This window comes from Somniosus microcephalus, unplaced genomic scaffold (assembly GCF_052327205.1).
Source record: "Somniosus microcephalus isolate GS21.2 unplaced genomic scaffold, FLI_Smic_1.0 unresolved_chr4, whole genome shotgun sequence".
Taxonomy (NCBI): domain Eukaryota; kingdom Metazoa; phylum Chordata; class Chondrichthyes; order Squaliformes; family Somniosidae; genus Somniosus; species Somniosus microcephalus.
This window is the reverse complement of record NW_028225182.1, coordinates 13,084,196-13,099,703: the sequence shown is the minus strand read 5'-3', so window position 1 is coordinate 13,099,703 and position 15,508 is coordinate 13,084,196. Positions and strand designations below refer to the sequence as shown.

Below are 15,508 nucleotides of genomic sequence, written 5' to 3'. Positions count from 1 at the left end.
GGACCATTCTAGTGAAACTCTGCTACAACCTCACCAGGGCCTTTACATACTTCCTAAAATATGGTGAACAGAATTGGACACAATACACCAGTTGAGGCCTAACCAATGATTTGTAAATATTTAGGATAATTTCCTTGATTATTTTCTCTATGACTCTTTTTATCAAGCCAAGAATGGCGTATGACTTGTTAACAGCGTTCTCTACTTGCCCTGGCACTTGAAATACTTTTGAGCGGACACACCAGGCCTCTCCATGGGAAATATTAAGAAGAAGATACCAACATGTTTGATTATAGATTCACTAATTAATACGTCAGACCCGATCCCACAAACAATGTGCAGGAGACTCCACTGCATAACTTGCTTTTGGTGATGCGACTATTTGATCTAATTTTTGGTGCTTCGGGCAAATCCTAATGAAAATGTCTTCAAACAGCCTCTCACCGAAGAACCAGACAGTGTTCAGGTTAGTCAGTGGGTGAATAAATCTGTAACTTGGTGCATAAATTCCCTCATCCATATTGTAGTATACAGGAGGTTTCTGTCTGAAATCGGGTTTCATTGTGGTTTCCATCCTTGTAGCGCAGACAATAGACTCTTTCTGAATCACAGCTGGGATAACTGGGTCATTTTAACCCAAACTGCCTGGCGGGTAACTGACGGGATTGGGTTGAATGCTGGCTTTACAGCTCTCCAGATTTTACTTTCCACTGACTTCTCCAGTGATGGAAAATCGAGCGGGTGTAAACCCATCGTTCTACCCGATCCCGTCAGCTTACCGCCGTCTGCTGAACTTAAAATTAACTATCATCCAATGAGTTTTATTATGGCCAATATGTGAATTATCATTTCAGTCAGGTGTCAAAAATCACAGCAAAATCTGATTCCTACTGATCTTGCAATACGTAGGTGATGCAGAACAGTTGATATAAACGTGTAAACTTAATCAAAGTCAGTCATTCTCTTCAGCTACCGTTTTATCTGAAAGAAATAACGTTGCAGCATTCCACGTGTAGCTGCAGATCTCTATTAGATTGTAGATTCAGTTCACTCTTAGGCCTGTTCGGAGTTATACGTCATGATATTCTGACCAACTCTCAAAGCCCCGGTTTAAATAAACCCAGCTGGTGTGAACAGTGCTACTTAGGGTCGGACGTCCATTTTACACCACGCCCGCTTTTATTTCCAATTGGTCAATGGGGGTGAAAGTCGCCTTGGACAACAGCACAAAACGGGCCATAACAAATCGACAACCCATTTTACACAACCCCATAAAATTTTACATTGTCTTCAATGGAATGGAGAATCACCTGTAATTTAAAACGGGCTGCCGATTTGCTGCCGGCTGTTTTGCGCTTATGAGTCGGGGAATTTCAACCCCAGTGAGGAGTGAAATCAGGCCTGGTGTAAGACAGGATGTCAAGAAGATTAAACTCTGTTCCAGCCAGGCGATGTAGTTTAAATCGGTGATTTTTTAAATGTCTCAGTACTTAAAAACCTTTCTCCCTGCATCGTGCTTAATTTACCATCCCGGAATTGTGTTACCAGTAAATTGCTGAAACCAACTGAAGTTATTTTTGAACCTCTATTTTTGATTTAATAATCTGCCCGAATAATCAATATAATATGTACCGTTGGTTATTCTAATACGATAGAAACCATTAATGCATTTTATTTACTTCAATACATTAATTTATATGTAAATTAATCAGAGTAACTATTTTAACCAGTCAGTGGGGTACAGAAAAGGTGATGAACATCCGGGGTATTCCCAGAAAACGATTCCGGGTGATTGTTGTTGACAAATATAAAGCTGTCCTGATAGCTGACAGAGATCTGTGTGTTACGATAGCAAAATACTGCAGATGCTAGAAATCCGAAATAACAACAGAAAATGCTGGAAAAACTCTGCAGGCCAGACAACATCCGTGTAGAGAAAATAGCGTCGACGTTTCGGGTCTAACCCTTTTTCAAAACTAGAAAGGAAATGAAATAGATCGAAAGGCAGGGCTGGGAGAGAACAAAAGAAGTGAAGCGGGGTATTCAAAACGAGACGAGATGGTGATAGGACTAGTGGAGACAAAAGACGGCTCTAGATTAGGTGTGAAATGTTCCAGCAGAATGAGAGACAGCTGCCATGTGGGAGAGAGAGCTGCCTGTGAGTTAGTTATTCACCAGTAAAGGATGCGTCTAAATTGTTACCATAAAATCGATGAAGATTAAAACACAGTAGGAAGTGATTCTTCCCATCGTACCTGTGCCAGCTATTTGAAAAAGCTATCCCATTAAACCCACTCCCCTGCTCTTTCAGCATCGCCCTGCCACTTTCTCCACTTCAAATATTTATCCATTTCCCTTTTGGACGTTGTAACATAATCTGCGTCCATTATCGTTTACCAGTCCATTACAGATCATAAAAAGTCACTCCATCATTATTCTGTATCCCCAACTCCTCCCTGACTGTTTTCCCAATTACTTTAAATCGGTGTCCTCTGGTTACCGACACTCCTGTCAGTGAAAATTGTGTCTCTTTGTTAACAATGAATGATTTTGACGCAAATAGCAAATCTCCCCTTAACTTTCTCTGACGTAAGGAAATGAATGCCAGCTTCACCAGTCTCTCCACGTAACTGAAGTCCCTGGTCCCTCGGTCCATTCCAGTACAACTCTTCTGCAACCTCACCAAGGCCTTGACATACTTCCTAAAATATGGTGAACAGAATTGCACACAATACTCCAGTTGAAGCCTCACAAATGATTTGTAAATATTTACGATAATTTCCTTGATTAATTGCTCTATGCCTCTTTTTATCAAGCCAAGGATGGCGCATGACTTGTTAACAGCGTTCCTTACTTGCCCTGGCACCTTGAAAGACTTTTGCACAGACTCCCCAGGTCTCTCTGTTACTGCGCCCCTTTAACATTTTACCATTTAGTTTATATTGCCTCCGCTCATTCTTCTTTCCAAAATGCATCACGTTACACTTTTCTATGTTAACATTCATCTACCAGGTGTCTACCCGTTTCACCAGTCTGCCTATTTCCTCCAGAAGCCTGGAATATGTCCCATTGTTTATCACTTGTTCGTGTTTTCTGTCATCTTCAAACTTTGAAATTATGTATAACCAAACCCAAAAATAGTTCACTAAATGTGGACATTTCCAGACGGAGACTGTGGATCACTGGGTCAGTGTACAACCTTGTGAGATCTGAGTCCTGTTTATGGACACACATCAAGCTAGTGGGTGATAAATTATTCTCTCTGCTGACTCTGAAGATCTGCTGTGAAACAAACTTCAGTCCCACTCTGGGATCGACAGTGAAACGGTGCAGATGGAGCACCCCAACATCGGCGACCTCCACCACTGCCACAGCCCCTCCACCGGCCAAATATTGATCCTTCTGTTAGACAAACGCTGATTTCTGCCGTGCTCTGCTGATTTAGGGAATGTAGGATCGAAGATTGTGGGTTAAACAGAATACAGTAACCCCAGCATTACACTTTCTCACCATGGCAGAAAATTGCTCTGGCCCATGTATGTCGGCAGTGAAATAAAACTAGAGGGAATAATTACATTATTCACAATTTTGAAAATATTTTTAACAGCCTCTGAAACAATGGGGTCGTATTGCGCAGTCTACACCTGTGGTTGAAGGTGCTGTAATTCAAGTTACACCTGTCACAACACAGTTACATCTTTCTCTATCTTCAGCTTTAGGCGCTTCTCTATGTCACTCATTATGCTCAGTTATACAACTCTCCATCTCCCCCAGTTGTCCCTCAATACTCAATGTACAATAGTTCTTGTCTCTGTATCTCCCCCCGTTAGCATGGGGGTCATTTCAACCCTACTTGCTGAGCAGAAACCTGTCGGGAGGGCAGTTAATATCCATCTGCCACTTACTTGTCCTAAAGTTACCCTGATCAAAACTTCTGCAATTTAACCTGCTGTCCTGAGCAGGCAGCAAGGACATGCACTCGGAGCAAACAGGGTCCTTGTTTATATATGTCTGTTGCGGCCTGATGACATCATTTAGACCTGACTGTAATTTTAACTCATGCCTGAGCGGCGAATCCATCTGGATTTAAAATCGGGGCCGCTGAGTGATTCGCTCTTCTCAATTATAACTCTCTTTCTCCCTCTGTTTTATTCTCTCTGTAAAACACGCTATACTCAGTTATACATCTCGCTCTTACCTTCTGCTGCTGACTCTCTATTACTCACTCTGCTCAGTTATTTCTATTTCAATCACCCTCTGCTGCTGTCTCTCTCTATCACTCAGTGTGCTCAGTTATTTCTATCTCAATCTCCCTCAGTCGGTGTCTCTCTGCATCAGCTAATGTATGAAGTACACAGATTCACAGTTGGCAATATTAATCCACCAACATCTAGATTAAATATTCTCTGATATTTGACAGATGAACCATTTACAGAAGAACATTCGCGGGTTTTTAGGATATTCTAACAATGCGTTTGCAGAAAGTAATCAATATTTTATTGGACAGCACGCTGCACATTATGCTTCTTGAATATACAAACTGCTCGGTTTTAATGTAATGAAACAACGATCTTTTGTAACTCTGTCACTGCTATGTTATTATGGCAATACCACTTAAATCTATGAATGAAGTGGGGCATGAGACACTTCTTTAAACGTTCATCATTAAGTCGAAGTCAATTAGTATTCATTATCTAAGGCGTTGGGTAGACTTCTGGAAACTAAAACATTGTTCCTGAAATCTTTCACAACCAGCCTATATTCAACTGATAAGGAGATGTGATCTGCTTTGAGCCAATCGGCTTCAATATACCCGAAAGCTTATAGCAACTAGAATAAGCAAACAAAGGGGAAGCTTTGGATTGTGCAATCATAACATAAGAAGAGCGTCTTGGGAATGTGGAGTTTATCAGTCGGTGTCTGTGGAAGAAAGTGACTGACTCAGGATGTTCTGGAAGGGTCTCTCCAGTAACATTCCGCTCCCAATATAGACCTGCTGTAGATTCCTTGCAGTTTCGGGATTAATGCAGAAATGTACAAAAATCCTCAGGCGAGTCGGGCAATTCCTCCCTTCTTACTTTGTCTGCTTCTGTGCAAATGACAGCGAATTCCGCAAAACTAACGCTACACGACAGAAGCGGCTGATTTTCGTTCACAAATCCACTTGCAATCCAGGGCGCAGCAATAGTCGTTCCAGCCCGAACTACTGACAGTAGCGCAGTTCTCAGCCTGACATTGGGCAATCTGGTGATTGTGGTTGTCCGGTTGATTGTCTATCCAAAATCTGCACAGAACAAACAAATGTCAGTATACGTGTGAGTGGGAAAAATCCTTTTAGTTCAATGAAAGTTAATATTGTGTTGTTTCCGATTGGAATACGGGTCATCAGCATTCCTTAGTTACAGAATTTTACCTCCTCCTGAACCCAGTCATTCTGAGCTCTAGGTGGCTCGTGGGGTTAGGCACTAATAAGCTGCACATCACAGGAGGCCCTGTTTTTCACTGCTGGCTTGTCTGAAGTTAGCTGACTTGAAAGGGTAGGAACCGGTGAAGGATTTGGCCTCAGTTATTCCTGAGCACTGAATGGATTCAGACTCTTGACCCAACCCTAACCGTTGCCACGTGAGCTCTACTGCAAACCATTGAGGTGAATGTTCTCGGGGTTCTTCTACTGGGCTGCCATAAGTTCCGTGGAATTTCGATGGCAGCCCCATCTAAGCTAGGGCAAGAAATGAAGAGCAGGACAGACTAGGAGGACCTTCATCCCCTCATATCAGTGGACCATTTAACAGGCAAGGAGGGGATCTTGTCTGATGTGCCCTATGGGCAGAGGCTGCCAAAGGTCACTGGGATAAAACTGCGCCCTTGACAGTAACAGAAACCGGCTGGTAGCAACTCAGGCCCTGCTCCGAGCAATTCCCACATATCTGGGGGTTCCTGTCGAACTTCTACCAACATTACTGGTGGACGATGGGTAGAACCTCAGGGGGAATTGCCAGTCAATATAAGCTACCATTTCCTCTTGGTACAGTAGTGTAGGCTTTATAGGGTATGGTAGTGTATTATTTATCGGGTACGGTATTGCAGGTGTTATAGGGTACGGTAGCTAACGGGTAATAGGGTGATCTACCTTAGTATTTATATTGTATGGTATTTTAGGTGTTATCGAGTACAGTTGTGTAGGCGTTATTGAGTCTGGTAACGTAGGCTAATGTGTTTTGGCAGTTATAGATTATGGCAGTGTATGTGTTACTGGGTACGGTAGTGTAGGGGTTATAGGGCATGATAAAATAGGAGTTAAATGGTACGGTAGTGTAGGGGTATAAGGTAATGTATTTTAATGGTTTTAGGTAAGATTGTGTAAGGATTGCAATGAACGGTAGTGTAGTGGTTACAGGTACAGTGGTGTAGGGTTTATAGAATAAATAGCACAGAGCTTATAGGATATGTTAGTGTAACTGATATAGGATGGAAAGGTGTAGGGGTATAAAGTACGGCAGTGTAGTGGTTGTATGGTAAAGTGGTGTAGGGGGTATAGGACGCCATATTGTAGCGGTTATAGTGTGCTGTGCTTTAGCAGTTATAGTGAACGATAGTTCAGGGGGTTGTCGAGGACGGTAGTTTAGCGGTTATAGGGTATGGTGATGCAGAAATTATAGTGTATCCTAGTGTAGCAAATATCGGATGCGCTAATGTTCAGGTGATAGGGTGCAGCCCTGTTGGTTTTTTATGGTATGATAGTCTACGGCTTATTAAGTACGTTAGTGTATGCGTTATAAGGTAAAGAGTGCATGGATTATAGGTTATGATAGTGTATGGGATATTGGAAACCGTACTAAAGGGCATATAGGTTACATCAGTGTCTGAGTTATATGGTATGCTAATGTCAGTGTTAAAAGTTACGGTAGTGTATGGGTTTTACATTACGACCGTTTAGGGGTTAAAGGGTAAGGTAGTGTATAGGTTATAATTTACTGCAATTTAGGAGCTAGATGATACGATAGTGTACAGGTTATAGGATACGGTGGTTTTGGTGTTTTAGGGTGCGGTAATTTGAGAGCTATATGACTGGACTAATAATACAAAGGCATAGATCGATAATCTAGAGAATGTGAGTTCAGATTCCACCATGACAGTTTCAGAATTTGAAATCTGAGAAAAATATATGCTAGTCAAAGGCTGTTATTAGAAAAAGTGAACATAAAGCTGTTAGATTGTGGTAACAACTCAACAGGTTCACTGCTGTCCTTTACGGAAGGAAACACGCTGCCCTTACCCTGTCTGGTGTATATCGGACTCCAGTCCGACACTGAGCTGGTTGAGTCTTAAATGTCCTTTAAATTGGCCTAGCAAGCTACTGAGATGCATCAAACTGCTACAATTAGGAAAAGAATGTTCTCCACCATCTCAGGGTACCTAGCATGAGGCAACATATACCCACATCAAAATGTAATAATCTCTTATTAGATAAAGATTTAGGCTTTCTAATTGCAGTTGCTAATTCCGTATGGATCTACATGCAGTGCGGTTCATTTCCCTTCTTCTAGCCCGATGGAAAACGGGCGTTCTTAGATCAGCCGCCGCCTTACAGCCTGTCCGTTATTGGTTAACATTGAAATCAGTTGAAATGAAAAATGTACAGAAACTAAAACCACCGGCCAATCCTCGGAGCCCATTTTATTCTGGCGGTAAAAGTAAATATTCACCCTAGAAAGCTTTTTAAGGATACAACCTGATCCCAGAGGGTAATTGTAACAGCTTGGCAAAGGCAACAGGAAAGGAAAATTGGTCGAGATGTAGAATTCACGGGCGGTCTGATACCGACAATTTTACGCTTTTGACGTAAGTTAAAATGATCTCCATAGTGTTTCTTGTACAGGCAGGCTGTGCAGACTAACATGATTTTATTCCAGGAATCCGATCTGTCCCGAGGCCACTGCATCACCCAGATTCCTTGGAATGTTTTTCTGCATCCTGTCCATTCACTCACACCTCTCGGTACTCACTTAGGCTCAGAGAGCTGGCCTGTACCATCCACCCATTGCCAGGTGCCTTCGTTTTCCTCATCCGTCATCCCAATCCAGTGATCATCATCTCTGTCCTTAACAAAATCCTTCATGGAATGAAAATATTACACAATTCATAAGATTATTATTGTTACTATTATTAATTGTAAAAACCTGGTTGCAGGGCCGTCGCTGATTCTGTAGCACTGCTCATTGGTTATAAACAGTGAGGAAGGAGACAAGGCAACATAATAAGCAGTGACGTTAAACAGTTTTTTGAAGTAAGTTGATTGTGAAGGAAGGGATATAAAAACAGAATGAAACAAATACAGATATAAAGAAAGAAACAACAAATGAACGGAACAAAGGCTTTGCATTTTATAGCGCATTTCACTACCTCAGGACGTCCCAAAGTGCTTCACAGCCAATGAAGAACTTTAGCAACTGATGTAATGAGCGGAAACACAGCAGCCAGTTTGAGCACAGCGGGATCTCAGTATAAGAATATTCGGTCCTTCAAGCCTGCTCTACCACTCAATAAGATCGTGGCTGATCTTCTACCTAAACTCTACCTTCCCGTCCATATACATTGACTCCCTGAGTTTGAAAATGTTTATCGACCGCTGCCTTGAATATACTCAATGACTAACTATCCATAGCTCTCTGAGGTAGAGAATTGTAAAGATTCACAGCCTTTAGAATAAAGCAATTTCTCCTCAACTCAATCCTAAATTGCCGAACGCTTATTCTGAGACTGTAACCCCCCTAGTTCTAGACGCCCCAGGCAAATGAAACAACCTCCCAGCTTGTACTTTTTCAAGCCCCTTAAGCATTTTTATGTTTCAATGGGATCACGTGTCATTCTTCTAATCTCTAGGGAATATAATCCTATTTAAACAATCTCTCCTCATAGGACAATTCTCTTAATCCCAGAATGAATGCAATGAACATTTGTTGCACTCTCTCTAAGGCAAGTATATCCTTCCTTAGGTTAGAAGATCAAAACATTGTCAGCTGTGACTCAGTTGGTAGCAGTCTTACCTCTGAGTCAGAAGGTTGTGGGTTCATCGAACCCACTCCAGAGACATAAGCAACAAATCTAGGCTGACACACCAGTACAGTACTGAGGGAGCGCTGAACTGTCAGAGGGGCAGTGCTGAGGGAGCGCTGAACTGTCAGAGGGCCAGTACTGAGGGAGCGCTGAACTGTCGGAGGGGCAGTACTGTGGGAGCGCTGAACTGTCGGATGGGCAGTACTCAGGGAGCACTGAACTGTCGGAGGGGCAGTACTGAGGGAGCGCTGAACTGTCAGAGGGCCAGTACTGAGGGAGCGCTGAACTGTCGGAGGGGCAGTACTGAGGGAGCGCTGAACTGTCAGAGGGCCAGTACTGAGGGAGCACTGAACTGTCGGAGGGGCAGTACTGTGGGAGCGCTGAACTGTCAGATGGGCAGTACTGAGGGAGCGCTGAACTGTCGGAGGGGCAGTACTGTGGGAGCGCTGATCTGTCAGATGGGCAGTACTCAGGGAGCACTGAACTGTCGGAGGGGCAGTACTGAGGGAGCGCTGAACTGTCAGAGGTGCCATATTTCGGATGGGACGTTAAACCAATAACCCTCTGCTCTCTCAGGTGAAGGTAAACGATCCTATGGTACTATTTCGATGAAGAGCAAGAATTAACCTCGATGAGCTCGCCAATATTTATCCCCCAATTAACATATAAAAGCAATCTGGGCATTATCACATTGCTGTTGGTGGGAGCTTGCTGTGCCCATATTGGCTGCTGCGTTTCCTACATTACAACAGTGACTACACCTCGAAAAGTACTTAATTGGCTGTAAAACACTTTGGGACGTCCGGTGGTCGTGAAAGGCGCTGTATAAATTCTTTCTTTTTCTTTCAAAATTGCACAAAGTACTCCAGGTGTCGTTTAACTAAGGCCTTATATAATTGCAGGAAGACTTTTTTACTCTTATGCTCCAATGATTTCTAATAAAGGCAAATATACCATTTGCTTTCCAACTTGCTCGCTGTACCAACATGTTAATTATCGGTGATTAATGCACAAGGGCACCCAGGTCCCTCGGAATACCATCATTTCCAATCTCCCACCATTTAAAACAAATTCTGATTTTCTATTTTCCTACCAAAGTGGATAACTTTATATGTACACAACTTATATTCCTTCTGTCATGTTCTTCCCAATTACTTAACCTCTCTGTATCTCTTTGTTGCCACTTTGCATCATCCTCACCACTTACATATGGACCTAGCATTGTATCTGAAGCGAGCTTGGATACATTGCACTCGGTCCTCTCATCTAAGATATTGATACAGATTGTTAATAGCTGAGGCCCAAGAACTGATGCTTGCTGTACACCAACATTTACAGACTGCCAACCAAAAAATTAACCTTTCATTCGTAATCTCTGTTTTCTGTCCGTTGACAAATCCTCAATCCATGCTAGTATATTACTTTGAATCTCATTAGCCCTAATTTTGTTTAACAAACACATGTGTGGCACCTTATGAATGACTTCTGAAAATCCAAATACACCACATCTACTGGTTCCCCCTTATCTATTCTGCCAGTTACAACCTCAAAAATCTCTAACAGATTGGTCAAACACGATTTCCCTTTCATAAATCCGTGTTACCTCTGCCAATCCTATTATTATTTTCTATGTGCCCTGTTACCACATCATTATTAATATAATCCAGCATTTTCAGGCTACTGATGTCAGTCTAACTGATTTCTAGTTCCCCATTTTCTCTCACCCTCTTTTCTTAAATAGTGTGATTACAATTGGTACCTTACAATCCACGGGAGCCCTTGCAGAATCTATGGAATTTTGGAAGATCGAAACCAATGCCTCCACTTTCTCTGTAGCCAACTCTTTTAAATGCCACCGATGTCGGTCATCAGGTCCAGAGGATTTGTTGACATTTAGGCCCATTCATTTCTCCAGTACTATTTCTTTACTGATACTAATTTCTTTACGTTGCTCATTCTAACTAGGCCCTTGGTTCCTCATTATTTCTGGAATATTTGCTGTGTCCTGCTCCATGATGATAGATACAAAGTACTTGTTTAATGAATATGCCATTTCGTTATTTTCCTTCATTATTTATCCTGTCTCTGCCTGTAAAGGATCCACATTTACTTCAGCAAATCTATTGCTTTTTACATGCCTATAGAACCTACTACAATCTGTTTTATGTCTCTTGCTTCTTTACTCTCGTATTCTCTTTTCCCTCTCTTTATCAATTTCCTGATCATCATTTGCTGAATTCTAACATCCTCCCAATCCTTAGCCTGATATTCGTTTTGGCAACATTATAAGCCTCTTCCTTTAATCCAATACTATCTTTAACATCTCTTGTTAGCTACGATTGGACCACTTTTCCCGTGGTGGTTTTATTCTTAAGCGAATTTATATTCGTAATTAGATAGTGACCAGATAATCTAGTTTATTGATGTCGTTTGAGGGATAAATATTAAACAGAAATTATCCTTTTTTTCTTCAACATAGTCCACCTGAGAGGGCAGACAATCCTCGGTTTAACATTCTGTCCGAAATACGTCACCTCTGACAGTGCAGCTCTTCCTCAGTGGGGCCCAGAATAGCCAGCCTGGATTAGCTGCTCAAGTCAATGGTGCGGGATTTGAACCCATGCGTGTGATACCACTAAACCAAGGGTGGCAACTAAAAGGTGGAGAGAGCTGAGGAATTGACGGATTTAGATCTTGTGGACAATGAGCATAGATTGAAGGTGGTGAGGAAACTGGATTTAAATGCAATGCGGCTTCATGGAGCGGAGGTAGAAAAAATGTATAGGGCAGTAAGGTAATAGGAACAAGGGATGTAAGTTCCAATGCTGAAAATTCGAAAAAAGTTTGCTAAAGTAGAAGAAAAAAGAAAGGCAGCAACACAGAGATAGACAGAGATAGCGAAGGAGACAGAAAAAGAGACTGTGACAGATAGACTTCACATCCGAATGGCCTCTTTATCAGATAATAGCCGACTGCAAACCCCTTCATTTGTTAGAAAACCAGCATGTGAGTGTTTGCGACTGTGTGAGTGAGTGTGTGTGTATCTGTGTTCGTCTCTGTATGTTTCTGTATGTGTGTATGTGTGTGTGTGTGTGTGTGTGTGTGTGTGTGTGATTGTTTTTATTTGCTTATTCTCAGGATGAGGGCTTTGCTGGACAGGCTGACATTTATTGTCCAATGCTAGATTCCTTGAGAAGGTGCTGGTTAGCTGCCTTTTTGAACTGCTGTGGTTCTTGCGGTAAAGATGCTCCTACAATTCTGTTAGATAGGAAGTTCCAGGATTTCGTCCAAGACAATGAAGGAATATCGAAATATGTCCAGTTCAGAATGGCATGTAACTTAAAGGGAGGATTAGAGCTGATGGTGCTCCCATGCGCCTGCTGCCCCGGTCCTTCTAGGTGGTAGAGGTCCTGGGTTCAGGAGATGCTTCTGAAGATACATTGGTGACCTGCTGCAGTGCCTCCTGTGGATAGTGCACACACTGCAGGCACGGCGGGCTGGTGGAGGAGGAGGGAGTTAATCTATAATCCAATGGATGGGGTGCTGCTCAATGGGCTACTTTTACCTGGATAGTTTCGAACTTTAGGAGCATTGTTCGAGCTACACCCATCCCGGAGAGTGGAGATAATCACAACACATTCCTGATTTGTGCCTTGTAGTTTGTAAGCAGGCTTGGGGAGTTAGGAGGTGAGCCACTCGCCACAGAATACCTTCTTTATGTCCTGCTCTATTCGCCACGGCATCTATATGGCTTGTTCAGTAGAGTTTCTGGTCAATGGTGATACTAAGATATTGAAGGTGGGGGCTTCGGTAAAGGTTGTGCCATTGAATATCAAGTGAAAATTGTTACATGCTTTGTAGTTGAATATGAACATTGCTGTACACTTTACTTGCATCTGTCATTCCGGGCTTGACACTTGCACTATTGTCTGTGACTGTATGTATGTGTGCGTGAGTGCCTCTGTTTGCCTGCGTCTGGGCATGTCTCTATAACCTGGACATGAACTGGGGTGGGTTACATATCGCGGGGGCAGAGAATCGGTCGGGAAATCCGTAAGACCGGGTTTCCCAGCATGCTGTTGCGTATTATCTCCACAGCGTGAGATTTTTGTATTTGACACGTGCCCCACCAGGAGGTCAGCCTGATTGACCTAATTGGCTTGCACTCGGGCGGGGAGGACACTGTCGCAGGCCGCAGGGGCAGCGAGGATCTGGGTGGGTGGAGTTCGATCGCTGAGGGTATTCGATTCCAGGGTGTCTGGTCTCGTGTGTATTTTATGGGGGGGTCTGATGGTGGGGCAGCCTGGGCTCCGGGGAAGCACTCCGGCTCTGCTTGGCCTACAAGCAGTGCTGTAAAGGCACATAACTGGCCTAAACTCTCTACACCTGCTTCAGCTGCTTGGTTTAACGAGGCCTGGGAAACCCGGCCAGCCACTTATAAAACCTGCAAAGTAGGTTAAAACAGGTTGGCAACCTCATTAATATATTTGAATTGTGTACCCGTCTCCTCAGAGGGGCTTGACTCCCACCGCTTGTCCTGCCTCTGATAAAAACAGAAGTGAGTAGGTTGGAGGCAGGATGTGGTGGGGTTTCAGATTTTTAAATTTTCATTCCTAACCAGACTCCAACGCAGTGGGGCTGCTTACATTCAGCCATGTGTCTCTGTGCCTGTCTGTGTCTGAGATTCTTCTGTATGTGTGCGAGTGTGTGTGTGTCTGTGTCTGTGTCTATGTGGGTTTTGTCTGTGACATTGTTTCTAACCATGTGCATGTGTGTGTTGGTGACTGTGCACCTCTGTCTTTGTATGTCTGTGTGAGACTGCGAGGGTGTGTGTGACTGTGACTGTGTGCCAATGATCACAGCCCCAGGACAACGCTGCTGTAGATCCTAAGGGCAGTGTTTAAGGCACAAACAAATTCAGCTGCTTCATTAATGACCTTCCCTCCATCATAAGGGCAGACGTGTGGATGTTCACTGATGATTGGACAGTGTTCAGTTCCATTTGCAATTCCTCAGATAATGATACAGTCCATGCCCGAATGCAGCAAAACCTGGACAACATCCAGGCATTGGCTGATAAGTGGCAAGTAACAATCCCGCCACACAATTACCAGTCAATGAATTTCTCCCACAACAGAGTCTAACCACCACCGCTAGTCATTGAATGGCATTACCATCACCGAATCCTGCACCATCAACATCCTGGGTTGTCAGCATTTTGAGAAACATAACTGGACCAGCCACGTTAATATTGTGGCTACAAGAGCAGGTCAGATGCTGGGTATTCTGGGACAGGAATCTCACCTCCTGACTCAGCACAGCCTTTCCACCATCTACAAGGCACATGTTAGGAGTTTGCTGGAATGCTCTTCACTTGCTCCAACAACACTCAAGAAGCTCGACACAATCCAGAACAAAGCAGCCCACTTGCTTGGCACCCTATAAACCACCTTAAAGATTTACTCCCGACACTTGCAACGCACCATGGCTGCACTGTGTACCATCTAGAAGATGCACTGCATAAAATCGCCAAGGCTTCTTCGGCAGCACCTCACAAATCCGCGAGATAGACAGACAAGGGCAGCAGGCACCTGGGAACATGGTCACCTCCAACTACCCCTCCAAATCACACACCATCCTGACTTGGCACTTTATCGCCGTTCATTAATCGTCGATGTTTCAAAAGCCTGGGAATCCCTCTCTAACAGCATTGTAGGAGTACAATCACTACAGGGAATGCAGCGGTTCAAGAAAGCAGCTCACCACCACCTTCTCAAGGGCAATTAGGGATGGGCAATAAATGCTGGCCATGCCAGAGATGCCCTCACCCCATGAACGAATAAAAACATGCCAAGGGACTCTATGGTGTAGATCGAACACGCCTTAAAAACACTTCTTTGCTCGACTGCACAACATTCTATTTCCATGTATTTAATGGGAGCAAAAATCACTGATGGACGAGTGCAGGTTGGAAATTTCATCCCCATACTCTTTGCTCTTATTAAATTGATATCGAGTTTAGATTTTGACACTGGTATGAAATCTCACCTCTTCATGTTTACTAGTGATCACCACAAGATGGGATTCATTCCCAATGCAATAGTTCGCACTTGAAATCCAATTCCGTTTAACAGTTGAAAAAAAGTAACAACTTCCATTAAAAAACTTCCATTTGTTTGAACACATTACAGCATCGCACTCTGAAAGACAAAAGGGATTGTTCACATAATTCAGTAGAAATACAGAAATAAATGTATTATGTAGATCGATGGATAGATAGTTAAATAGATGGTCAGCTAGAACGATAACAGAGAGACTAATAAATAACTGGGTGCATGGATGGAGATATAAATGTGACACTGGATAGAAAACATGATAATTAGAGATAGAATATGGATACATATGGTTTAAAACTCAAATTTGGCATGTCCGCAAAACTGATGGCAGATGA

At 43.0% G+C, this 15,508-nt stretch overlaps 1 long non-coding RNA gene across 1 annotated transcript; it reads right to left on the bottom strand.

The window, feature by feature from the left end:
• Window positions 1-4,646: 4,646 nt before the first annotated feature.
• Window positions 4,647-15,217, bottom strand: LOC147089674 (uncharacterized). Its single transcript, XR_015075305.1, has 3 exons — window positions 15,106-15,217; window positions 8,007-8,113; window positions 4,647-5,284 (listed from the first exon to the last, which is right to left on the bottom strand). It is a non-coding gene; the product is annotated as an uncharacterized LOC147089674 (long non-coding RNA).
• Window positions 15,218-15,508: the final 291 nt, after the last annotated feature.